We start from the raw sequence: 26,796 nt of genomic DNA, 5'->3' as shown, positions 1-26,796 counted from the left end.
AGTCAACAAATGCCATTAGGAGGTTCAACTGCAGAAAATTTGCTGAATTCAACTCGAATTCTTCCCTGGTCACTGGTGAAAGGATTGAAATTAACTCTTTTGAAGGATGAATGAGAAATGTTTGCACGTGGCTCATGGGCTCTAGAAGGTCAGACCTGGGAGTCACCTTAGCTGTCATGGCTTCCAAGCCTCTCTCATTTTACAGCAGGAAAATCACGAGAGGTTACTTTACCAGCAGATGCCACACAGCTAGAGGGTAGCATAGCCCAGAATAAAACACTTCTCTGGACTCTGACTCCATTGTTTTTCTTGCTCTATTATTACCCACCTCTTGTAAATCAAGTTGCCAGAAACGCGCCAGGAGCATCTTCTGGTCAAGGACAGATCTTTTTGTGCAGCGAACAGTTGCTTCCTCTTTCAGCTTTTATAAATCTTGATTTTCATTTATCAGATTTTAAAAAATATCAGAGCAACTCTGTACCTCAAAATAATGAAGCTGAAAAGAATTTCTATTTAACCTCAATGTCACAAAATCATGAAAAGCAACACGTTGAAATGCATGGTCGTTTTTTCATTCTAAATAAACTGTAATTCACCTAATTGATTTGAATGAATCCATGCATTCTGAAACCTTCTTTTTTCCCAAGTAAAATGGCCAAACGGCTGAGCTATGACAGGAAGAAGGAAAACCAGAGAGAAGAGAGAAACTACAGCAAGGAGAGAGGGGGAAAAAATCAGAGCATAAATACATCAGAAGTCTCCTCTTTAAGACACTAGAGAGAGCTCGCAGAGAATTCAAGAAAACCACATTTTTGGCATGCATCTGAACTTCAAAATTATTCATTTAGGTTTGTTTATTTACATCGTACTTTGTTCATCCAGAAAGGATTTCAAGAAACAATGCCCTTCAGATAAGATCATTAATACACAGCATTTATTGACCATTTATCATGTGCCAGGAGCTGTGTATACGTTATCCCATCTAAGTTGTTCATCACAGTAACTCTAGGAGGCAACTATTATTATGCCCATTCGTAGTGGGTTGATCGGTGGCCCCCAACCCGGACCCCCCGCCCCCCGCAAAGATATGTTCACCTGGAAACTGCAAATGTGAGTTTCTTTGGAAAAAGGACCTTGGCAGATGTACTTACATTAGGGATTTTTTTTTAAGATTTTTTTTTGATGTGGACCATTTTTAAAGTCTTTATTGAGTTTGTTACAATATTTCTTCTGTTTTATGCTTTGGTTTTTCGGCCACTGAGGCACGTGGGATCTTAGCTCCCCAGCCAGGAATTGAACCCACACCCCCTGCATTGGAAGGCAAACTCTTCATCACTGGAGCGCCAGGGAAGTCCGAAATTTGGGATCTTGAGGTCAGGTCACCTTGGAGTATCTGGGTAGGGCCTTAAATCTAGTGACAAGTGTGCTTCACAAGAAGAGAAGACAGACATAGAGGTGAAGGCCATGAAAGGGTGGAGGCAGGGGTCTGAGTGAAATGTCTCCAGCCAAAAAAAAAGAGATGCGTAAAAGAGCATCCCCACATGTTAATGGTAGCTGTCTTAGGATGCTGGGGATTCAGGGGCTTTTGCTTTCTTCATTAGTCTTCTATATATATTGTTCAGATTTTCTACAGTAAACAGTACTATCTAATTTGAAGAAAGAATTAAAGCGATTTTCCTTGGGGACAATGCACAATGACAGAGAGTATTCACTGAAAAAGGTAGCGTACAAAATTGTAGGTAGTAAATAATTACTGCAACTGTGTGTAGATTCAAGGTAAGTCAGTCCTTACCTTGACCACATGGGGCAGGTACTGATATCTCCCCAGTTTCCAGAAGAAGAGCCTGAGTCTCAGAATTAGAAAGTACTGGAGGGACTTCCCTGGTGGTCCAGTGGGTAAGACTCCATGCTCCCAATGCTGGGGGCCAGGGGTTCAATCCCTGGTCAGGGAACTAGATCCCACATACATGCTGCAACTAAGAGTTCACATGCTGCAACTAAGAAGCCCGCATGCCGCAACTGAGACCTGGCACAGCCAAAATAAATAAATACTGAAAAAAGAGACAGTACTGGAGCTGTTGCATTTAAGTCTCCATTAAAGAGAGTAAAAAAAAAAAAAAAGAGAGCGAGTATTCTCTTATGCTCACCATTCCTTTGGACCTTCCTTAGGTCTAAATTATACCAAAAGCCCACCTCTTTGGTTTTCTCTCTGACTAATCAATGCTCACATCTCCAAAGTGCCCCCAAGTTATGGAGGAACAGAGGTAGTCTTCTTTTTTCCCAGCCAGTTCTCTCTTCTGAGTGGAAAACCTGAAAGTTCCCCAGTGTTAAAGACTCATCTGGGTGTGAAGAGAGAAGTAAACTGTGAGATGCCAATTCCACTCTTTTGAGAACACCTGGAGGAAGGCTGTCCTCTCAAATTCACAAAGGAATGCCGACTTCTGCCACTGGCAAGTTGAAACCTATTGTAAGCGATTTAAACCTCCTGTCTGGACCTCAGTGGCTAGGGACTGGCTTTTCTACAGCCCCTGTGTTAGCCAAGACTATAGAGGTTGAATCTCTTATTTTTTTTTTTAGATTCAAGTTATTTTTGCCCAGTGATATTGGGAACTCTGAGTATTCGATCCTGGAACACCAAACGCAGAGAACTGGGCTGGAGGGCCCTCAGCTGCCACCACCGCCCTCTGTAATCTACTCTGTGCCTGGCCCTTGGCCACACACTTTATAGATGTAATCTCATGGAGGCCTCAGAACAAACCTGAATGGTAAACTCTATCATCTCCAATTTCCAGACAAGGGGACTGAATCTTAGTAGGTCAAGGAGCTTGGATGTGGCAGAATTTGGGACTGAGCCAGAAATATCTGTCCTCAGGGTTTTTGCCCCTCTGCAGATCTGCCCCTCCAGCCTTGGACATGCAGAATCATGTGTAAATGAATTAGGATCTCACAGCTGAAATGTTCCACTTGGACATCCAGGAGGTCGGGATCTGCATTATGCCCAAAGAAATTGGCAATGTTATGAGAAAAACAGTTCAAGGAAAATAACAAAAGGTAACGGTATTAACCATCAACGTCAAGACCGCGTCCTTTCTGGACCTCAGACCTCAAAACGGTGTGACCCTGAAAAAGTAGTTTCCCCTCCCCTGGGCCTCAGTTTCCCCATTAATACATGAGCGTATTGTTCTAGAATCACCCGGGGAATCTTTTAGAAGTGGTAAGTTCCAAGATTTATCTTTGACTTCTAAATCCAAATTTCCTGGGGAGAGCCTCACTTATTCATTACTTAGTTAATTTAGCAGATACTTATTGATATTTACTGGACGCTTAGCTGTTGGAGATGAAATGGCGTATCTGTCAGGGTTCCAATGGGAGATAGAATAGCCCATAGGCTATAGAATTGCATAATTTGAGGAGTTTCATAAAGGGGCTAATACAGGGACGGGGCTGGGATATAGCAGAAGCATAAAGTATAGTGTAGTACCTGGGAGCTGGCAACATTGGGGCTTTTACAAGCCCTAGACCTGAAGGAAGTGGGGATTGTTACCTGTATCTGGAGGGAGAGAGCTATGGAGAGAGGTCCTCCTTAGGTGAGCTGTGACGTTCATCTAGAATGGGTTTTCTTAAATTGACACTGTTGATATTTGGAGCTGGGCAGTTCTTTGTTGGGGGCTCTGTCCTGTGCATTGCAGGATGTTTAGTGGAATCCCTGGCCTCTACCCACTGGATGCCAGCAGTGCCCTCCAGACATCCCAAATGTCCCCTGGGAGGCAACATTATCCCCAGTTGACAACCACTGATCTAGAGACGCAGCTAGCTTGTCGCGACTTCACAAGTTAGAAGACACCTTAATCTCCCACTCCCTTTTTCATTCAGCCTCCTGCTAGGATTTCCCATTGGCCAAAACTCAACCAGAAACCAGAGGTGAGAACGTGCACTGATGTCCTCCAAGAAGTCCGCTCTGAGGCTGGATAAGACCCGTCTCCTTCAAGAGCTTACAGTCTATGTGGGGCTGGAGGAAGAGGCAGAGAATAAACAAATACATAACACAAGATAATTTCAGAGCATAATTAGCAAAATGAAAACCAGCCAACCAACAAAAAAAAAGCAGGACCATGCAACAGAGAACGGCTGAGCTCTGTTGAACAGGTGATGGTTAAGCTAAGACTTGAATGATACGATGGGGCCAGCCTTGAAAATATTGGGAAGGCGGGGGGGATACCCCAGGCAAAAAGAACTCCAGGCAAAGCATGTGCAAAGGCCCTAAAATCTACATTTATTCATTTATTTGTTTTTTTTTGAGGTATGTTATTGGGATGTAATTTAGACATACTAAAATATGCAACTATTAACAGTATTGATTGGTGAGTTTCTATAAATGTATCTGCCCCTGTAACCATCAACCAGATTAAGACTCAGAACGTTTCCATCTCCCAGAAAGTTCCCTGAATGCTCCCAATCATGTCCTTCTCACCTGCTACTCTTCTCACTTTTATTGCTATAGATTAGGGTTTTTTAAAATTTTATTTATTTATTATTTTTTTAAAGTCTTTATTGAATTTGTTACAATATTGCTTCTGTTTTATGTTTTGGTTTTTTGGCCGAGAGGCATATGGGATCTTAGCTCCCCAATCAGGGACTGAACCCGCACCCCCTGCATAGGAAGGCAAAGTCTTAACCACTGGACCACCAGGGAAGTCCCGCCATAGACTAGTTTTGCCTGCCTTTGAACTTCACATAAATGGACTCATGCAGTGTGTACTTTCCCGTGTCTGGCTTCTTTCACTCAACACTAGATCTGTGCAATTCTTTCACGTTGTTGAATGTATCAGGAGTTTGTTTCTTTTTATTGCTGAATATTATTCCATTGTATGGATGTACCAGTGTAGGTTAATCCCTTCTGTTGAAGGATATCTGGGTTGGTTCCCGTTTGGGGGTAATTATGAATAAAGCAGCTGTGAACATTTGTTTGCAAATCTTTTTGTGGATCTATGCATTCATTTCTCTTGGATGCAGTTTTTGAGTCTGGGGATAGATGTGTCTTTATTAGAAATTACCAAACAGTTTTGCATCAGATTTTGATGTGAAGGTAGACTGGGAAACCTAGGATTCAAAGTTTTCAAAGTGCTAGCTCCCAGTCTCACCAAACACATAGGTCTGTTACTTGGTCCATTATAGGGTCATCCCTCACGCCTACCCCCCAGGTGCCATGCATCCCAGAGACAGCTCTCCTTGGGCTGGGTACCTGGGCAAAACCTTCCCCTGCCTGGCCTGGCCTCCCACCTCCTTCAGGGGTGTGTGTGCCTTAAATCCTGGCGCAGCGGCTAATTCTTTGCAGCTTTCGGGTTACTGTCTCCATAAGCAGACAGGAGGGCGCCCTGACACAGTTAAAGATCAGAAGCTTTGATAACCTGGCCTTCTGATTTACGATAATCCAGGTCTCCACGTTCTCCTAATGAGGGGAACTCGGAGTGTCAACCCGTTTATTAAATGCTCAGAACCATGTGTGAGCCGGACCGAGGTAAGAAGTCAATCATATTTTCATTTATCCTGCGTGTCCCCCCTCCTGTTCGTTCATTCCTCTCTCCCTGAGACTGTCCGCCTGCCAAGCTCTTTCTTTTCATCTCCAAAGGGGAGGACTTTAGGACGGATCGTTGGCAGAGACGGTTGGGGTCCGCAGTGTTTGCACTTTCCTACTGATTTCATAGGTGTTTGGAAGTTAATGATACTCAACACCTCATGATTCTTTCCTATATGTCAAACAAAGGCATGAAAGGGAAAGTGACCAGAGGCGAGAGGCAGGGGGCACAGGGCGGCCCCAGCAACATATCAATAGCTTTCTCTTTCCTTCACCCCGACCCTGCAGAGACTGGTGAGTCTTATTGCAAATGGAAGACGGATTAATATTCCTGAAGTTGCTGGGATCTAATGAAGTCTTAATTCATCTCCCTTAATTCCCTTTGAAATAGAAAAAGGCACACATCAAAATAACGGATGGCCCAGCTGCTTTAATCTCTCCTTTTTCTCACCCCTCTCCCCCTTTGCATCTTGGTCACTGTCACTTTCTTAATCTCCGAAGATTCCACCCCGATTCCTTTCAAGTGGCATCAGCTCCGTCTCATAGGTTTGGTCTTCTGGATGTGGCATAAATATTTCTGCCTGTTTGAGGCCCCTGGCTGGATTCTGTTCTTGGACGTGGCTGGGGGAGGGGGCCGAGCTGACGACTCTGAATTCACTCGGTGAGAAGAGCTCTGCACAGTCCAGCATGGGGACTCCTGAAGAGTTTGCAACTTCACATTCCGTTGGGGACCTTGGTGCCGTAAGCGTCCTTTGGTGGGGATGCCGGTTTCTATTGTTACTTTGTCTCCGCTCCGTCTTGTGATTGAATGATACCCCTTGTTTCATTTAAAATAACCTCAGGGTGCTTCCCTGGTGGCACAGTGGTTGAGAATGTGCCTGCTAATTCGGGGGACAGGGGTTCGAGCCCTGGTCTGGGAAGATACCACATGCCGCGGAGCAACTAGCCCCGTGAGCCACAACTACTGAGCCTGCGCGTCTGGAGCCTGTGCTCCGCAACAAGAGAGGCCACGATAGTGAGAGGCCCGCTAACCGCGATGAAGAGTGGCCCCCTCTTGCCGCAACTAGAGAAAGCCCTCGCACAGAAACAAAGACCCAGCGCAGCCAAAAGTAAATAAATAAATAAGATTTAAAAATAAATAAACAAATAAAATAAAATAACCTCAGGAGTAAGCTTGGGAGCAGTTTAATCTTTTCTCCCCATTCTTATGCAATTCTTATATTGTGCGCCTTGCCCACTGCCAGGCTTAGCATAGATGCTACATAAATGTTTGTTGAATAAATGAACAAGTGGGTGGATGAGTAAACAGAATAACCCAATTGTGCATTGCACAGTCTTTAACTTAAGTATGGTCTTGATTTGTTTTTATGTAAAGTGCACAAATCTAGTCAGGCCTGTGGTAACGCAGAACTCCTCAGCATTGCATAATGAACTCTGCCACATCTGCTGTCTGCTCACTTTGTAAAGCTGCAGATCCTGAAGGTACGGGAGGTTGGAATGAAGGAAACTGACATTGTCACATGACTGCGTCATGCTGAGTCCTGTGCTATGTGCTCCATGCTTATACTGATCCTGGCGTGTCCCCTATAAATCATCTGCTTATCTATCCGTCCTAGATTTCAGGCCAATAACACTTTTTTGTTGTTGTTCTTTGAGTTTGGATGCTATTCTGAAGCCAATAGAGAGACACAAAGAGGATTTAAGATTTTAATTTTAGATGTACATTCAGAAAGATCCCTGGCTGTAGGTCTCTGTTGCAACGGCTCAAATCAGCCCTTGTAGTGTGAAAGCTGCCATAGACAATATGTAAGTGAATGAACACGGCTGTGTTCCAATAAAACTTTATTCACACAAACCGGCAATGGATTGCATTGGCCCACTGGTTGTAGTTGCAGACCCTGGGTCTAGGTCCTTCCATGAGTAGTAAAAATAGAGTGTAATAACAAAGACAAGCACAGGTGCTATGAAACACAGACCACTTTTGGAGGGTGGTCAGCGAGGACTTACATGGGGAAGTGACATTCACTGAGAGCTGAGTCAGTGCTGACTTGATAAGAAGTCGTAGTGTATTCCAGCCCCAGGGAAGAGAGGGCACGTACCCCAAGGAAATGAATGTGGTTTACAAGGCTACAGCATAAGGTGTTGGCAGCTCCCGAGGCAAATGGGGACAGACAGTCCTGGACTCAGGAAGTGTTTGCCAGCGCCAGGCCTGGTGGAGCAACAGTGTTCAGAATGCTTCGCATTTGCCTCTTAAGATAGAATCCAGGGCAGAGCATCGATGAAGGGAGAAGTGGGAATAGTGGCTTGGGGCTAGAGCCGCTTGCTTTCTCCCATATACACCCTTAAGCAGGAGGGTCCAGAGCCGCCTCTGCCGGGGCTGGACAGGAAGGCTGTCAGTTTCTGATGGATCAAAGGAGCCAGGACAGTGTCATTCCTGGTCTCCGGGGCTGAGCTCTCCACACCTCCTCACCAGAGGCCCCTTCAGAGGAGGACAGGTCACTTCCATCAGTCCTGAGGCTTCTCTCTATTTTAAGATGAAAATAAACCCGAATTTTTGAGTGCTATCCGTTCACAGCTTGGTTTCAGGCAGAATAGAATGTATAAACCATCCACCTGCACTTTCCTTATCTGCCCCACCACCTCTTCGGTTTTGTACAGTCAAGATTTTATCCGGAAATGTGGGATCTCCTGGTCGAATCTTTTCACTGTATTCTCACACGTTTGTTCTGGGAGAAGAAAAATTGAGTGATAGCTTGGAATCCTGTGTCTATCCCTCCTCCTCTTGTTAATTGGGACCCTGCAGTTCTCTCCTCTAATAATAGTATCTTGCATATGGGTGGCGTGGTTAACAGCAGGCTTGCCCTCAAATCCACTTCTTATTCTTTCCCTTCTGTGCTTTTCTCTGTATCATAGGAAGCTCTGGTTCCCAGCCTGTTGGAAAGGGTTGGCCGATGGGAAAAGTGCTGGAAAACTGGAGAGTGACAGAAGGAGAGAAGCCAGGGTATTTCTAGGTCATTCTCTGCTTCCAGAAGCATCTCCTGCAGCTGCTGCCTCTTCTCCTTGGCTCCATCTCTGATAGGACAGCTCCTTCCTCTCTTATCTCAGCTCCACTGGGCCCTAGGGACTGCAGGATGCCCCAGCTTCTGGCCCTGGCAAAGCTACCTTCTCTTGTTATCCCTCCAGCCCAAGGGAAGTAACTGCTTCTTGCTCTTGCCAGCCTCTGGGTTGCTTTCTCACTTCCTGTGGGCTTCTCAGCTCTTCCATCATTGGGGTAGTCAGTTCCCTTAATTAAACTCCTTCTGTCTGAAGACCTTTAGTGGTTTCTGTTTTCTGGCTGGATCCTGACAAATACATACAGCATCTCACCAATTAAAAGTGTTCTTCTCTGTTCCATGACCTCATTTTGACTTCTATGTGCACAACCTCAGGGAAGACTTCAAGGCAGGTACTACTGCACAATTATGCAAATGATAAAAAAGATAGAGGGGAAAATATGTCACCCAAAGTCCTGGATTAAGGCAGCATGAGTCAGGGGAGCCTTGTGCACCATTGTTTGAATCCCAGCTTCACTGACTATCTGTACGTAGGGCTTCTGGTAACTCACGTCACTTCTCAGAGCCTCAGTTTCTTCCTCTCTAAATTGATAATAATAATAGGGCTGCTGTGAAGGTTTAAAAGATGTTGTTATGTAAAGAATGTAGCACTGTCTGATGTAGCACTGTCTGATATGCAGTAGAAGTTCAACAAATGTTAGCAATGACCGTAGAAACTCTCTTTACCATCCTCTGGTTCATTGATTCAACGACCTTCTCCATTCCCCATGCAAACATGTATAATGACATGTATCTATCACTGTATTATCATACAGAACAGTTTTATTGCCCTAAAAATCCTGTGTGCTCTGCCTATTCCTCCTTCCCTCCCCCATAACCTCTGATAAGCCCTTGATCTTTTTACTGTCTCCGTAGCTTTGCCTTTTCCAGGATGTTATATAGTTGGAATCATAAGGCATGAAATCTTTTCAGATTGGCTTCTTTCACCTAGTGACGTGCATTTAAGTTTCTTCCATGTCTCTTCATGGCTCAGTAGCTGATTTCTTTTTACTTCTGAGTAATATTCTGTTATCTGGATGTACCACAGTTTATTTAGCCATTCACTTACTGAAGGACATCTTGGTTGCCTCCAAGTTTTGGCAATTATCAGTAAAGCTGCTATAAACTTCCATGTGCAGGTTTTTGTATGGACACACAGTTTCAACTCAGTTGGGTAAATATCAAGAGGCATGACTGCAGGACTGTATGGTAAGGGTGTGATTAGTTTTGTAAGGAACCTCTAGTGCTCTTCCAAAGTGGCTGTACCCTTTTATGCTCCCACCAGCAATGAACGAGAATTCCTATTGCTACACGTCCCCACCAACATCTGATGTTGTTAGTGTTTTGGATTTTAGTCATTCTCGTAGGTGTGTAGTGGTATCTCACTGCTGCTTTAACTTGCAATTCCCTAAGGACATGTGATGTTGAACATCTTTTCATATACTTATTTGCCATCTGCATATCTTCTTTGATGAAGTGTCTGTTAAGCTCTTTGGCCCATTAAAAAAAATTATTGGGACTTCCCTGGTGGCACGGTGGTTGAGAGTCCGCCTGCCGATGCAGGGGACACGGGTTCGTGCCCCGGTCTGGGAAGATCCCACATGCCGCGGAGCGGCTGGGCCCGTGAGCCATGGCCGCTGAGCCTGCGCGTCCGGAGCCTGTGGTCCACAATGGGAGAGGCCACACAGTGAGAGGCCCTCGTACTACAAAAACAAAACAAAACAAAACAAACAAAAAATAAAAATAAAAAAATTATTGAAGTATAGTTGATTTACAATGTTGTGTTTAATTTCAGCTGAACAGCAAAGTGACTCATATATATATATATATATATATATATATATATATATACACACATATGTATATATATTCTTTTTCATAGTCTTCCATTATGGTTTATTATAGGATATTGAATATAGTTCCCTCTGCTCTACAGTAGGACCTTGTGGTTTATCCATCCTGTATATAATAGTTTGCATCTGCTAATCCCTAACCCCCAATCCTTCCCTCCACCTCTGTGCCCCGCCCCCCCATGACAACCACAAGTCTGTTCTCTATGTCTGAGTCTGTTTTTGTTTCGTAGATAGGTTCATTTGTGTTGTATTTTAGATTCCACATATAACTAACATCATATGGTATTTGTCTTTCTCTTTCTGATTTACTTCACTTAGTATGATAGTCTCTAGGTCCATCCATGTTGCTGCAAATGGCATTATTCAGCCCATTTTTTAACTGAGTCGTTCATTTTCTTGCTGTTGAGTTTGAAGATTCTTCGTATATTTTAGACAACAGTCCTTTATCAGATTGGTTTCATGTTTTAAAATATTTTTCAAAGTAAAATATTTTTTAACATCTTTATTGGAGTATAATTGCTTTACAGTGGTGTGTTAGTTTCTGCTTTATAACAAAGTGAATCAGCTATACATGTACATATATGCTCATATCTCCTCCCTCTTGCGTCTCCCTCCCACCCTCCCTATCCCACCCCTCTAGGTGGTCACAAAGCACAGAGCTGATCTCCCTGTGTTATGCGGCTGCTGCCCACTAGCCATCTGTTTCGAAGTAAAATATTTTAATTGTGGTTGGTTAAAACTACTGTCTCCTTCCACTTCCCCAAATGTCAGGGGTCATTGATAATGGGAAGTTGCTATTCCCATTGATAATGGGAAGTTGAGGTAGGGATATATTTAGACTGGATTAAACAGACTATATTTGTGTGGTTCAAAGTCATTTCTATGTGAAGATTTATCTAGCCATTCCAATGTGGAAATGGCTTCCAGAAATGCTCCTACCACCTCATTATACCTACTCACTGATGTTGTGACCTACAAGCAGGATCAGAGAGCATATTTCAATATGAATACATTCTGTGGTGCCTGGCACCAGAGGTATGTGGAGGAGAAACAAGGTTTGAAATATACAGAGCCAGGAATTAGTCTGTAGAAAATTCAATTATCAAATGAGTAAAACTGTGAGCAGAGGACTCAGTTAAAATGACAAGTAGTCAAATCAGAAGTTCTTTCCTATCGGGAATATGCTTGAAAGTATAGCTTTAACAGGTATACTCGCCCTATATCCTCTCCTTTATTTGATGGAAATCATGTAAAATAGAATTGATCAATTTCTGTGGTTCCAGGGCACAACCTGTATCAGTACTACAAATGGTGAGAAATTTCAATTTTATGTGTTCCGAGTATAAAAGAATGATTAACCCTGCTAAAGAAAATACTGGATTCTAGCCTTTCCAGAGAAGACATTATTACAAAGTGATGGTCATATAAAGAAGTGATTAAGAGTTTGTGGTCAGAAGTTATAGGATAAAAATACTTTAGCCACGTGAGAGGTAATTAATTAATAAAAATATTATTATCTCTTTCTCGAAATTTTGTGACATTTATAGTCTTTCCACTTTTTCAAAGAGTGGAAACCTGTGATTTCTCGTCATTCTAAATAGGTATCGATATTTGTGTCTAATTCTATATTTGTAATTTAGCTTTCTTTTCCTTCAAAGAGGGCTGCCAAATTGTATAAGCTTCAGACTCGGCAAAACCAGGATCTATCCCTCCTTGTTTCGTTTTTTTTTTTTTTGCGGTATGCGGGCCTCTCACTGTTGCGGCCTCTCCCGTTGCGGAGCACAGGCTTCGGACGCGCAGGCTCAGCGGCCATGGCTCATGGGCCCAGCCGCTCCGCGGCACGTGGGATCTTCCCAGACCGGGGCACGAACCCGCGTCCCCTGCATCGGCAGGCGGACTGTCAACCACTGCACCACCAGGGAAGACCCCTCCTTGTTCTTTTAATTATACAACTTAATAACATTTCACAGAAACCAGTGAAACATGAGTGTGTTGAGGAACAACGCATCCATAGAAACGAAACTGTATGTTTTGGAAAAGTCTGATTGGATTTGAGTTGCTAAAAACAATTGCCGTTGAATTAAGCATAGATGAAAAAAGCAAGATTGAGGAAATGTTAATCATGATAATCTAGAAGGAGTATTCCCTTGGACTGCTTTGCAGTGACTTTAATTTATCACTCCACACCTCAAAGAAACCAAAACCGGACCCTGCAGAGAAAACCTTGTGGATATGTGTTATAAAAGATGGCTAAGTAGAATTGTGACGGCACGCCAGGCTTTGTGCTGCCTGGGGGCGGGTCCAGGTGGGTTGGGGATTTGCTCATTTAATTCTCAACAGAACGCATCAGGCAGTCTACCAGTTGCCCAGCAGTGGCAACTGAGAGAAAATCGAGTTGTCATTTTTTTCTGACCTACTCACTTCACTTTACAGATGGATTAAACAGAGGCCCAGAGAGAGAAATCTCGGGCAACACAGTCATGGAGGAGCAGAGCCAGGGACCCAGGTCTCCAGCCTGACCATCTTTCTGTCTTTCCACAACCCTGGAAGAGGCAGGAGGGAAGGGAGAAGTCAGGTAAGAATTTGAAGCTCTCATATGTTTAACTTATTACGGTGTTCATAATGTCACAATGGAAGAGGAAATGGGGGGAGTCTCAGAAACTCCCAAAGGCCCTCCGATTCCCTTGCCGCCATATTCCCTCCATGAATTATGCCCCCGTCCTCTCACAGAGGCTGTGGTCTGAGCCTGAGATAAAAGGCAAGAATGAGGACTTGAACTGGTTTCCTCCACTGGCCCCGCTGCTTCCCCATATATACCCACATTCTTTTGGATATAGATCACGGTTAAAAAACAAACACACTGGAATACTACTCAGCCATAAAAAAGAGTGAAATTTTGCCATTTGCAACAACATGGATGGACCTGGAGGGTATTATGCTTCGTGAAATAAGTCAGACAGAGAAAGACAAATACTGTATGTTGTCCCTTATATGTGGAGTCTAAGAAACAAACAAACGAATGAATATAACAAAACAGAAACAGACACAGATGTAGAGAACAAACAAGTGGTTCCCAGTGGGGAGAGGGGTGGTGGGGAGAGCAAGATAGGGAAAGGGATTAAGAGGCACAAACTACTAGGTATAAAATAAATAAGCTACACGGATATATTGTACAGCACAGGGAATAGAGCCAATATCTTATAATAACTTTAAATGGAGCATAATCTATAAAAATATTGAATCACATGTGGTACACCTGAAACTAGTATAATATTGTAAATCAACTATACTTCAACAGAAAAAAATAAAGGTAATATCTTATTTTAAACACACACACACACACACAAGACAAAAACAATGGTCTGGTCCTCGTCTGGATCACTAGAGCTATGGTCTAAATTACTAGAGTCAGCAGCCAGAAAAGAATCAAGATGTATTTTGACCCTGTTGGAGGAAATGCCCTATTCCCTGTGAGAAGAGATTCCTACTGTTCTATGATTACAAACAGCCTTAATCCACCTGTGAGAACAGGCAGGCAAGGGCAAAGGGTCATCACAGGGCTCTCGGGATTTGGCTGGGTGGGTATTTGTGTTGGTGTGGACAGGGTCATCTTGGCTTGATGAATTCTCTATTGCTCCCTTGTGAAGCTAAGAGGCCTGGGTTCAAAGACCAGGGGCCAGCTGGGTGGCAGCCTCTCCTTCCCTCCATCTCCTGGGTGCTGGGAGCCTGAGCAGGTCTGTCTGAGGAACCCAATGGTTTCCTTCTGGAGACTTCGGCTGCAGCTACCTACGGGAATTGGCATTCCAGCTGTCTCACATAAAACCCCCAGCTCTTTAAAATCCTCAGTTAAAGCCTGAGCCCCCATCAGATGTGCCAGGCTGGGTTTGGGGCATGAGACCCACGCCTTCTGCACAGTCTGAGGACGCTGTAATGAGGCCTCACTTGGAAGCACAGACCCTAGTCTGGCTGGACTCCTAGCTGTAACTATACACAGGAAAGCGAGGGATGTGTTAGCTGAGACCCAGAGCATCTGAACGGCGGGGTCAAGGAGCCACAAGGACGGCCATGGAGCCACACAGAGGAATCTTTACTGGCCATTTACAGGAGATGAAATTCCTCAGCAGTAGGAGCTTGGATGCAGTGTGGAGAAGTCACAGTGCAAAGGCTTCAGGAGAAGAGATAAAGAGTTAAAGGATTAGAAGTGATTGCCTCCCGGCAGCTTCCCTGAAATGCATGCCGATTAGACAAAATTCCTTGTCCCTCGTTGGGGCTCCACAGATACTTGTGAAAGAGATGAATGAATGGAAGATGACTTTCCATAGCAATGCATTTCTGAAACGGATGGTCCGGTTGGTGATATAATGTATCCTGTGGTAGGCAAGGCAGGCAGGCATCAGAAAGAAAAGGACAATTCAGAACACACCCCAAAAGCTGCACCTTCTCTGCTCCCAAACCCCCATGTTGCAGAATATCTTTTAGTGCAGGGCTTGAAACTCTCAATCTATAGGGGCCAGCCAGGTGTGATCCATGAGCAAGGTGGGTAGAGACAGAGGACGGAGGGGACTCTGGTGATCTGGTGAGCCCGTGTCCCCTTCGTAGGGGACAGCCACTGCCCAGCTGCTCTAACTGTTGCCGTGCAGGATTTCAGGTCACTGTTTTTCAGGTATTCTGTCTTTTCAAGAGTTACCAGAATGCCACATTTAAAACAAGTGAGATCTCCTACTTTTAAAAATCTAGGCAACTAATTCCCAGATTTAAAAGGACCCCTTCGAGGGCTGCCTCTGGACCTTGGGATGTCAATGAGTGAGCTTGGGGCGTTTGTTGGGGGCCATACTCAGCCTGGGTCACGAAGGGCAAGCAGGGCTTGGGAAGCGGTCAAAGGCAGAGCAAAACAGGCGCCAGGCAGACGGCCCAATCCATGCAAAGGCAGGGAGTGGTGGGAAATTATGATGCGCTTGGGAAAGTGGGAAGTAAGCGGGCAGACCAACACCTAGGGAGCAGTGTGCGCATGTCTTAAGGTTGGGGGTTGCTGGGTGGTGTGACGTGAGCCAGCAGAGGGGTGACCACCATGGTGGTGGCATGGGGGGGTGTCATTGCTTGCGAAGGGACCATTTTGCACTCAGAGCAGGTTGCTGTGACCAATGAGCAGGGAAGATTTGGAGCTTATTCTGAAACAGGAAGCTGGATAGGGGCACTTCCTGAAGATCAGGTTCTGGAACCTGACTGCCAGGGTTCAAATCCTGGCTGCCCTGCTTATGAGCTCTGTGTCCTAAACTACGTACCCTCTCCATGCCTCAGTCTCTTTGTCTGTAAAATGGAGCTAATCATCACATATTGGATTTGAGGACTGAGGGAGTTCATTCCTGTAATGGGCACAGATTGATACTTGGCCTGATGAGTGCTCAGCAAACACTCCCTCTTTCTATCATAACCTCTCTTTTCATTTTCACCCAAAGGGGCCAGACATATCCGTGATGTCTGGTACTAGCCTTGGGAAACCACAGTCCGTAAGTCCTGGGTTTAGAAGCTCGTTCCCAGAGCTGAAGATTCTGATTTCTTAGCTGTGCAGAGAGGAAATAAAACCCTGCTCTTCTGAACAGGCTGGGAGGAGTATGAAATTACAAGTCGGTCTGGAGCTTTCGTGTAGGGTTTTCACAAAGAGGTCAACCATTAATCATGCACAATTACTCTGACCTTGGGTGAACTACAGTCTCTTGAACATGGAAGATTTCACTCCCGGGGGCCCGGAGATACAAAGATGTCTGCTCACCATCAGAGCACAGAGAACCAGATCCGGAGTAGCCCCAGGTCCAGGGTGCCTGTGTGTCAGCCTTAGCATGTCCCCTCCTTCCAAGGCTCGCTTTTACACCCAAATGCCCTTTCAGAGGGAGCGGCTAGAGTAGGTGAAAATAAAGACGGAGAATCGGGTGAAATTCATCTTTTGCCCCAAGTGTGTGACTTTGGACAGGTGATTTATCCTCTTATTGCCTCAGTGTCTTCATGTTTCAATTGGGGTGAAAGATGTCTGTCTCGTCAGTTTATTGTGTGGATTAAGAGATGTTAAGTGTGATGCTGATGTGAAACATCCCTTTGTGCAGAGGAGCCCAAAGACCCCAGAGCTGAAGTCACTTGTGTGTGGTCAGGATCCAGGCTGCTTCGTCTGGGGTCTTGACACACAGTCACTGTTGAACAGATGAGTGTGGCTCTTGTCCCAGACCAAGAACTGGCCTCCCTCGGCAGCCCCACTTCATTCAGGTACTGGGGCAGAAACCCAGACCCTATCACGGAGGGCATGGATGGTAGGATTTTGATTGATAGACTTCCTCCCTCCATCCTTCTCTTTTTCCTTCTATCTCTTTCTCCCTCCCTTCCTTTCCTCTTTCTGTACTCAAACTCTTCATGAGCACCCGGCACAAGCCAGGCATCATGCCTGAACACAGTATAACATAAGACTGTGTCTTTCTTGGTGTCACCCCACAGTTTGACATACGTAGTAGGCATTTAGTACTTTGTCTGTCTTCACTGCTATAGCCATCAGTGATCGTTGAACTGATCAATCCACCGAAGGTCTTTCATGTTTCAACTCATTTTTTAAAAATAAGGTAAAACGAAACATTTCTCCTATGCTAAAATAGACTATACATGGTCCCAGTGGAAAACGGGACCATGCAGAAAAGTTCTGAGAAGAGTCTAATAGTCATGAATACTACTGCCACTCAGCTTGGCCACTGCTCGCATGTTGCTGGATTTCCTGCCAGTCTCTTTCTTATACTCAGATATATACTTATTTTATGTAATTGGACTCATACTGAGTTTAGATTTATGTATTCTGCTTTTTATAACAAGCATGTTTTCCCATTAAAAGAGTGCAGTGCTTCCATTAAATCTTTATGTTTTCATTCATTCAATGAACAGGTATTTTTGGAGCATGTACTGGGTGTCGATAATTGTCCCAGGTGCTGGGGACATAACACTGGACAACGAGGACCCTCTCAGATCTTACCTTCTAGTTCTGGGAAATTACACTAAACAGATACATGCAATGTATACATGTGAGATGGTAGGAAACACTACAGAGGGAAAAAAAAGCTGGAAAGAGGAGTGTGTGTGTGTGTGTGTGTGTGTGTGTGTGTTTCAGTTTTAAATAGGAGGGTTGGGGAAGGACTTACTGATAAAATGACATCTGGGCCAAGAACTGAAGGAAGTGAGCAAAAGAACATCCAGACAGAGGGAACCACATGTGCAAAGGCCCTGGGGTGGATATGTGTGAGTGTATTTGGAGAACCTTGTGGAAGCTGTCGTGGCAGGAGGAGGGTGAACACAGGGATGCTGTTGGACCCTACCAGATCCCCTGGGGTCCCTTCTGCCAGTTCAGTATGTCCATCTGCCAGCTGCTGTGTACATTGCTGTTAATGGTTCATACTTCCAATCCTTCAGAGAATTACTTTTGGGCAACTGAAACCATCTTGTCTGAAGGTGCCTAAGAGTTTATGTTCCCTTCCAGAGTTATATGTTCCCATAGCCAGTGACTGGTTTGTCCTGAGGTATGAAAACCAAGCCTCCTTGTCTCAAGGTGGAACCACTCTGCAATTCAGTTAACACTTAAGCGCCTCCTGTGGGAGCAGGCTGGTGCTAGACTTCATCTGAAACCATATCCTTGCTTGGCTTTCTCCACTTCCCTGTCTTGCTTCTCCAACACTGGTAACAGATTTCTCTGGAGAGCACGTTCGATAAATCACTTGCTCCTGAATCCTTGTCTCAGGCTCTGCTTCTGGGGAATCTGAGCTGACCTAAGGTGAGGCCACCTTGTCCTACCTACCTTCAACTAACACGGAGTCTATGTGTTCACAATGATGGTGACATGCCACTTATTTGTTTCTTTATTCTATTTACTTGCCTTGAGACCAGTGTGCTCTGATATAACGTTGAGCCAGGCCACTGATTTCTGACTTTATGTGGCACCCACAACTAGAATGATGACCTTCCTAAAGGTAGAAAGTATGTGTGTAAGCTTTAGAAAATATGAATTTGAATCCTGGTTTCCCTACATGGCTAATTCTATACCTGGGCCATTCCATACCCTCTTTGAACCTCAGTTTTCTCAGCTGCAAAATGGAGGCAATAGTAATGCCTATCCCAAGTCAGGCATATGAAAAGCACTTCACAAGTGTGAAGAGTTATTATTCACCATAAATATGGCAGTCAGAGATCATCACTGGAGAGTACAGATTAATCTGAATCTTTATTGGCTCCCTGAGATATGGTCTACATGGACTCTTCGGCACTTTAAGATTCATCCATGAAGGATCTTATTCTAATTCATAGGTTTCACCAAAAAATTAGATTTGGGGTAACTCAGCCATCTTTTTTCCATGGCTTCAGGTGCAACATTACCACCAGGTGGTAGTGTGGTCATATGTCCTAAGCAAGGCAATTTGTCCCCCATCTTCCAAAGCTACTATAAAGGTTTTGTGATATATCCCATTCCATACACTCCTGCTCTCCGAAAAAACATAATGAAGTCATGTAAAATTCTCCAGTGAATTTTGTATACTTGCCAAGATATTTTTTAAAATGCATTTGCAGAGTGACTTAGCAAAACTGAGCAACTGCAACCAGGCTCTCTTGCAGAAAAAGCAATAAAAATCTCCACCAAGTGATAAATTGTGGAATGAGAAGTTTGGGAGGAAGTTTCCCCAGGTGAGTTTTGAGGAAGGTTTTGTGTAGAAAATGGATGGAGTCCAGAATACTGGGTCCTTACTGAGGCAGGAACATGTCACTTGTCATTCTTGAAATTCCATTCCATGCAGAATCTGGCTTATAGTAGATGCTCAATAAATGTGAATGGACTCAGTTAATCAATCAATCAACCCATGCGTGCATGAGTGAACAATTAAAAACAATAATGGCAGAGTGCATTTTTCTCTATAGGATGTGTATAAAGAAACTCATGTGAAACAGACGTGCCCTTTAGCTTTCGAGAAAATTGGACAGGGTTTAACAAGCAATGTAAATGAGGTTGAGGTACCCAGAGATCTGTGGACTTTCTGTTACAGCCGAGCCAGCTGATGAAGGAAATAGTTTAGAAAAGTTTGCTGATGCTGTTGGGGTCTTGCCAGGCCCTTGAATAAAATCAATCTCTACTTCACCATGGTGTCAGGGAATGGAGAAGGTCTTGAAGCCATGATTTCCTTTCCCCAAGATGCCAATTTCCCTTGGCCAGTCCACACTATCCATTCAATGATCTTGTCTAAGCAGATTCACGGCTCTTCTTCTAATTCACCTGTAGCAAGTCTGGGACCAGACCAGGCCATTAAAAACCACTTCACTGGGCTTCCCTGGTGGCGCAGTGGTTAAGAGTCCGCCTGCCGATGCAAGGGACACGGGTTCGTGCCCCGGTCTGGGAGGATCCCACATGCCGCGGAGCGGCTCAGCCCGTGAGCCATGGCCGCTGAGCCTGCACATCCGGAGCCTGTGCTCCGCAATGGGAGAGGCCACAGCAGTGAGAGGCCCGCGTACCCCAAAAAAACACAAAAAAACAAAAAACCACTTCACTAATGTCTCTGGGATGACAGGAGTGAGATAAACTGAGAGGGTGCAGGGGGCAGATAGGTGAGTCGCCCCATCTCTGTTCTGTTCATCTTGGTTTAAGCATTTTTAGGGTGACTTTCTGCCTATTTTCTGGCTGTTGCTAGCAGAGACTAGCATTTTCCCACAAGCTGGACGTCCTCTCAAATCCCTCCAGGCTGTTTGAAGTTGAGGTTCCAGGGAGCTGGACCCAAGGAGAGGAGGGACTTCTCTCTCTTGCATTCGTGTTCCTATGAGTTGGTATTTGTAGGAACGTAAATGACTGCAAATCATAAAACGCTGACAACAGCGGCTTGAATCACCCCCACTGAATCGTAAGAAGTCTGTTAGTAGGTTGTTGTTGGCATTGATTCAATAAGCCAGTTCTTTTGGGGGCTGCAGTGGGTCTCATGGTCACTTCCGGCATTCCCAGAAGGGTAAGAAGAAAGGGTGCTTGGGGAAAGGCTTCACTAGGCACAGCCATCTCTTCTTACTAAACTATACAGTTTCCAAAATTCTGCCCCAGCAGACTTCTTATTTGTGTTTCTGAACAGGACTAGTCCTGTAGCTGCAAGGGAGGCTGACAGTGTGTATGTATAGCTTTTCAGCCTCTATAGTGGGAGGGAGCGAGGGAGTGGCAGTAACTCTTGGGTCTCCAATCGACAGTGTCAGCTCACTTTCTACAGCCCACCTTGCGTATCCCCATTTCTAATCTGGGGCCCTGCATCTCATCTGATCACTTACATCTGGAATGTCCACATATGTGAGAAGACACCTTCCCACTTTTGATCACAGGCAGTGGCATGACAGTAAGCCCCAGCTCCATCTGTACAAGAGATACCCTCATGTCTGCTAAGGACTCATGTACCAGGCACAGTGCTAGGTACCTTCTGTTTGTTCATTTAAAAAATCCTTACAATGACCCCTTGCAGTGGTTACTATTAAGTCACTTCCATTGTACAGATGAAGAAACCAAGGCTTGGAGTTGTTGAACTTTGTCTAAATAAAAAGAGACATATTTGGGATTTGAATGTAGGCAATGCCATGCTCTTAGCTGCTCCAAGCATGTGCTCAGCTGGGTTCATTCGAGGTTGGCCTCCTTTCTATAAGAAGCAGCCAGTGACAGTTTTCCCTCTTAGTCACCAGACATGCCTGGGGTCCCTACACCCCACCCTTCTTTCAGGGTCTGTTGATACTAATCATCTGGGCCGGCAGTAAAATGACATTTATGAGAATTTTTCCCTTTGAAGTGAGAGTGTTTGCGTACTTCACTTTAAAGCAAGGGAACAAACAAGAGCTCAGGCTGGTAAATAACGGCAGCCTTGGAGAAAGGGCAGGACGCCTGTGGACGCACAGCCTCCACTGCGGCATTTCGAGTCATCTTACGTGGAAAGACCTTTATTCGTCTCCTTTCAAGTGACTTATTAACTCCTTTCCCCTATGTCCATTTCTTTTACCTACAAAGAAACTGGCTAGTTTTTTTTTCTTCCGTCCTTCCTTCCTCCCTTCCTTTCTTTTTTCTTTCTTTTTCTTTCTTTCTTCCTTCCTTCCTCCCTTCCTTTCTTTTTCTTTCTTTCTTCCTTCCTTCCTTCCTCCCTTCCTTTCTTTTTTCTTTTTCTTTCTTTCTTTCTTTCTTCCTTTCTTTCTTTCTTCCTTCCTCCCTCCCCCCTTCCTTCCTTCCTCCCTTCCTTTCTTTTTTCTTTCTTTCTTTCTTTCTTTCTTTCTTTCTTTCTTTCTTTCTTTCTTTCTTTCTTTCTTTCTTTCTTTCTTTCTTCCTTCCTTCCTTTCTTTTTTCTTTCTTTCTTTCTTCCTTTCTCTCTCTCTCTTTCTTTCTTTCTTTCCCTCTCTCTCTCCCTCTTTCTCTTTCTTTTTCAGCCCTCCTTTACAGTTCATGTTTACTTCCTCTTCCCTATATTTTCTTTGGGATTGGAGAATATTCTTCCCTATTCTCAGGTTACAGTATTTGTGCTAAAGATTTGGAATACGATAGAACTTTGGAATACTAGCGCTGCCACTCGCTAGCTGTTTGACTTCATGCCAGCAGCAACTTCTCTGAATCTCAGTTTCCTCCTCTATAAGTTGGGGATAATAATATCTACCTCCAGGATTGCTGAGGTGAGAGAACTGGTCACTCTAGAATGCTGAATTTGATGAGAAAAGGGAATGTGCTCTGTCTACCTTCTCTAGGTTAAGCTAAGAATCTCATTGGTCCTCCCCCAGGTTTTCATATGTTAATATATATTATGGATATATTATCCTATCTTATCCTATTTACTCTATCCATCCATCCATCCATTCTCCATTCATCCATCATCCATCTCTCATCCATCAATCCATCCATCCATCCATCAATCATCCAACCATCATCCATCCATCTATCCAGCCACCCATCCACCTCTCTATGCATCTGCATATCTATCTAGCTGATATATGTCCAAAATATACAACTGATCCCTTTCACTGCTATCACCTGCATTAAGTCACCACCATTTTCCCCCTGGATTATTTCAGTGGCCTCTACAAAGACCTTTGTGCTTGCATCTGTGTTCCCCTTCAGTTCTGTTCTCACTATGGAGGCTAGATTTGTTCTGTTAAAACATAAAATCATGTCAGTTTCTGCCCCAAACCTTCCAGTGGTTCCCATCTCACCCACAGTAAATGTCAAGCTTTTATTAGGACCCAATGCCTTATACCTCAGACCTCATCTCATTCTCTCTCTGTTCCAGCCACACTGGCCTCCTTGTTGCTCCTCAAACCTTCCAGGCACACTCATGCCTCAGGGACTTCGCACTCGCTCTTCCTTTGTCTGGAATGCTCTCCTGTCAGATGTCCTTAGAGATTCCTCACTCCCTTCAGGTCTTTGCTCAGAAGTCCCCTTCTCAGGGAGAGCTTCTCTGATCGCCCTATTTAATATTGTCACCCCTTTCTGACCCCAGTATTTCATGTCCCTTCCTTATCCTCTTTATTTTCTCATTAACACTTATTGCCATCTAACATACTACATATTTTGTTTACTGTCTCTCTCCTCAACTAGAATATAAACTCTGTGAGGGCAGGAGTTACTGGGTGAATGGATGGATGATAGATGGATGGATGGATAGATGGATGGAGGATGGATCAATGGGTGAACATCTTCAAAAGTATACAAGTGGGATTTTTGTTCTTTTTTTTTTTTTTTGCTGCACGCGGGCCTCTCACTGTTGTGGCCTCTCCCGCTGCAGAGCACAGGCTCCGGACGCACAGGCTCAGCGGCCGTGGCTCACAGGCCCAGCCGCTCTGCGGCATGTGGGATCCTCCCGGACCGGGGCACGAACCCGTGTCCCCTGCATCGGCAGGCAGACTCTCAACCACTGCGCCACCAGGGAAGCCCCATGCTTTTTGTTCTTTGCCACATTCCTTTGCTTACAGTTCCAGCACCTCAAAAGTGTTTGGCATATAGTTGGTCCTCAAAAAATGTTGAATTGGACGTGTGTGTGTGTGTGTGTGTGTGTGTGTGTGTGTGTGTGTGCATGTGTGTGTAACAGTCACTATTACACAATACTGGAGGAAACGGCCTTTCCCAAGTGCAGTTTTATAATATGTATAAAAAGTTTTTACAATGTGTATCCACGTGGGGACACAATACTAGTTTTTCAAATATATTCAAAGAAAAGTTTCATAGAGTGTCTAACAGTTTAGCTCTAAAGATGTTCATGCATTGTTCACAATGGTAAAAAAAAAATAGACAAAAAAAGAATTGGAAAACAACTGAAATGTCCAGCAATTGGAGAATGGTTAAATACAGTAAAGGATTCTATATGTAGCCATTAATGCAATGCTGTAGAAGTCTGCTGATTGACAAAGAATGTCCTGGGCGCATTAAAAAGTACACAAATGCATAGAAAGATACCTAGAAGACAAGGCAATCGGATATCAACAGTAACCTGTCTTGGGGAATGTGTGTAATTTTTTAAAATTGACGTATAGTTGATTTACAGTGTTGTGTTAGTTTCTGGTGTACAGCAAAGTGATTTAGTTATATATATATATATATTCTTTTTCATACTCTTTTCCATTATGGTTTATTACAAGATAGTGAATATAGTTCCCTGTGCTACACAGTAGGGCCTTGTTGTTTATCTATTTTATATATAATGGTTTGTATCTGCTAATGCCAAACTCCTAATTTATCACTCTGCCACCACTGCCCCTTTGGTAATCATAAGTTTGTTTTCTATGTCTGTGGGTCTGTTTCTGTCTTATAAATAAGTTCATTTGTATCTTTTGTTAGATTCCACATATAAGTGATATCATACGATATTTGTCTTTCTCTTTCTGACTTACTTTACTTAGTATGATAATCTCTAGGTCCATCCATGCTGCTGTAAATGGCATTATTTCATTCTTTTTTTATGGCCGAGTAATATTCCATTTTACATATACATACACACACACACAGACACACCCCACATCTTCTTTATCCATTCATCTGCCAATGGACTTTTAGGTTGCTTCCATGTGTTGGTTATTGTAAATAGTGCTGCTATGAACATTGGGGTGCATGTATCTTTTCAAATTAGAGTTTTGGTCTTTTCTGGATGTACTCCTAGGAGTGGGATCCTGGATCCTATAGTAGCTCTATTTTTTAGTTTTTCAAGGAACCTCCGTACTGTTCTCATAGTGGCTGCACCAATTTAGAAAGTGTGTAATTTTAATCTATTTGCATTGTTTTATACTTTTTCTATAAGAAACTCATATAGGTTTTGTAATTTTCAAAATAAAGTTTTCAAAAAAGAAAGTTCAAACCAAAGAATCCTTTTTCAAAGTGACCTCCCATGGACGAGGGCCAAACTAGATCTACCAGGCTTAGAAAAGTGATCATAATAGACACTGAAGGCCAAAGGATCTGCATTTTACTAGCTTCCCATCCTCCTACTAACCCAATGTTTGTTCTTCCTGCTTGCTTGCTCGTATATGCGTCCCCAGAAGTTAAAATGAAGTAGAGAGCGAAGACAGTTTATGTAGTTCACTCACTCAGACAAATCCACTCTTGGTGGGGAAGAAAAAAAACGCACCTGACCATAAATGACTCAGGTTGGAGGTTTCCACGGATCTCGTTCACCTCACGGCCACTCCTGTGTTCACCAGGCAGGTTTAGGATTCAAGGATACTCTGGAATAGTAGGTGGATAAAGCCCTTCAAGTATTCCGAGTCCTACAATAACTCCTTTTTAACTCCTTAGAGTGGACAGGAGGATGGTGAAGAGCAGGGATCAGAAAACACTTTCTGTGAAGAGCCAGACGGTAAATATTTTCGATTTTGCAGGTCATAAGGTCTCTGTCATAACTGTTTGGCTTTGTTATAGCGTGAAAGCAGCCATAGACAGCAGGTCATGATGGGTGTGACTGAGTTCCAATCTGATTTTATCTACGAACACTGAAATTTGAATTTCATATAGTTTTCATGTGTCACAAAGTGTTCTTCTGATGTTTTTTCAACCATTTAAAATAGAAAGCCATTCTCAGCTAGTGGGCTATATGAAAGTCAGTGGTGGACTGGGCTGAGTCCGTCGACCCAGGAATAAAATGCAGATTTATACTTTTGGAATTACTATTATTTTTAATGATGTGGAAATCTTGATTTTTTTTTTTTTTTACTTAAATAACGATGCTTTTGATAATGCAGAGTACCAGATGCTGTGGAATTATCTATTTCTCTGATGCACGACATGTAATTTTAAAACTGGCTAAGATGTTGTGTCAGATCAATTGATAACTGCAATGTATAAAACATATGAAACTAATTCCGGGAAATACGTTATATTTATGTCCTTGGGTCTGAGTTTCTGAGCTCTCTGTGTTTAGGGATGGAATTTGGTTTATTCAAGAAGTAGCAGGTTATATATCTTGATGGCTACATTAGCTCAATATTTCCTCTCCTTTCTGGAGCAGGTAAACTCTGCAGACTGTTTCAGTTCGCAGCAATTACATTTGCTTATCGCTATGAAACGGAATTTCATTTGAAGCCAGCTATTAATGTCTAAAATACACTTCCAGGAAATCGTTTTGAACATTTTATTTATTAAAAAGAACTCGATGTTTGTTCAAAGGCATTGAGTAATTTACAAAGTCCGGTATTAGATATTTTATGAGGCAGTATAAAAATGCCATTTTCTAAGACCCCCATTGCCTAATTGTGCTGTATTACATTCAATGTCAGAATAAGGCGCTATGTTGTATTTGGCCGTTATGCCAGTAATCAGTAAGGTTATTAGAGAAGCAAACACACAGACAAAAATACCTTCCAGTTTCCCCAGCCACAAATTCTTCTGATTTGCGGATTTGTTTTTATGAAGCATCTTCAAAGGTATACAAATGAAGCCGCTTTAAACACTTTCAATGGCTGCATTTCATGGAAAGAGAAGAAATCTGGGGATTTGAGAACCTATGAAAAATCTAGGACATATACCACCATAACAGACCCTATCAGTACCCCACTAATATACCCTCAACATTCACTATTCTAGAACATTCCTATAGTGCCAACTTCAAGCACCCAGTGAGGATCAGGTTAGAAATCTTGGGGAATTAATGCCCCAGGAGCAGGCTTCTACCAATGACAGGTGGGTATTGAAGAAATACCCCAGCTGCACCTCTCAGGGGGCATAACTCTGAAGCACTCTCTGTACAGTCTCCCAGACCTCCTCATAGGATTTAGTTCCCAGTTGGCC

The 26,796-nt window shown here is 43.7% G+C and overlaps 1 long non-coding RNA gene across 1 annotated transcript in view; it reads left to right on the top strand.

Moving 5' to 3' along the window:
- The window catches only part of LOC307197442, a 261,167-nt gene that overhangs the window by 185,895 nt on the left and 48,476 nt on the right, over positions 1-26,796 (top strand). The window contains exons 3-4 of the long non-coding RNA XR_013831410.1: positions 12,954-13,095; positions 25,309-25,369. This is a non-coding gene — a long non-coding RNA (uncharacterized lncRNA). The remainder of the gene's footprint in view (positions 1-12,953; positions 13,096-25,308; positions 25,370-26,796) is intronic.

Source organism: Stenella coeruleoalba, assembly GCF_951394435.1.
Source record: "Stenella coeruleoalba genome assembly, chromosome: 14".
NCBI lineage: Eukaryota > Metazoa > Chordata > Mammalia > Artiodactyla > Delphinidae > Stenella > Stenella coeruleoalba.
The sequence above is the reverse complement of the archived record's forward strand: the minus strand, read 5'-3'. Positions and strand labels throughout refer to the sequence as shown.